Raw genomic sequence first — 942 nt, forward strand, 5'->3', positions numbered from 1 at the left:
TTCTTGCTCTTTCTTATTTGCTTCCTGAAGGAATTGAGAGAATAAAATGAAATGAATGCTCGATTTTGTAGTTATTTTCCCCAGAACCTCTACCCCCACCACCAAGTTAATGTAAAGAAGACGTGTCCAGTGGGTTTGCAAAACCACGCCATCACGTGACAACAGTGCGGAGATTAAAAGAGATTTCTGCAGCCCTGGAAGAGCTCCCGCCCCCAACCCCCATCCCCGGTCTCTGCTCGCAAAGCCCTTTGCTTGGCAGGAAAACGCTGCCCCCTCCTGGCTTGGATGGACAGACGCAGCCAGGACGAGAGTTCAGACCAATATGAACTTCATTAAATCTGAACAATAGGTTCACTGAAGACCAAAGAAGAAATCAGGGCGAGTGGGGCCGGGTGAGACAATGCCACTGGATGGAAATGAAGATTTCAATATACCCTTGTCACTTAATGAGATTCATGCAGATCCTTTGGAGTGACAACAGCACCAGCAACCAGTTGCATAACCCAGGATGTCCTTGGGTACAGGCTGTTCTGTACAGAAGAGATCGTAAAAGCATCTTTGGGTTCAAAAGAAGCAATAACTCTGACAGTTAACACGGTCCGCAGAAGTGACCCATGTCACTAAGGCGAGGTAGAACAGCGGGGGCCTGGAGCTGGAAGCAAAGCCAGATGTGCATCCGCTGGGGTCCTGGGCCCCTTTGCCCAGTTTCCAAACCTCCCTCACCTGCGTCTTGTCCATGCAAATGAGCCCGACAGGAAAAGCAGGCGCTCGCTGGAGGTTGCACAACCGGCACAGAAGCCGTCCTATTTCGGTGACAATACCAGTGAGAATATGTTTGTCCAACACCGAATTCTGGAAGATGCTCCAAAGGGACACTCTCCCCTCCGCCACTCCCCGCCCCCAACCCCCCTCCCACTGCCCGCTTCCGAAGGGGAGACTCCC

The sequence above is a fragment of the Pteropus medius genome, unplaced genomic scaffold, assembly GCF_902729225.1.
Source record: "Pteropus medius unplaced genomic scaffold, Ma_sr-lr_union100, whole genome shotgun sequence".
Taxonomy (NCBI): domain Eukaryota; kingdom Metazoa; phylum Chordata; class Mammalia; order Chiroptera; family Pteropodidae; genus Pteropus; species Pteropus medius.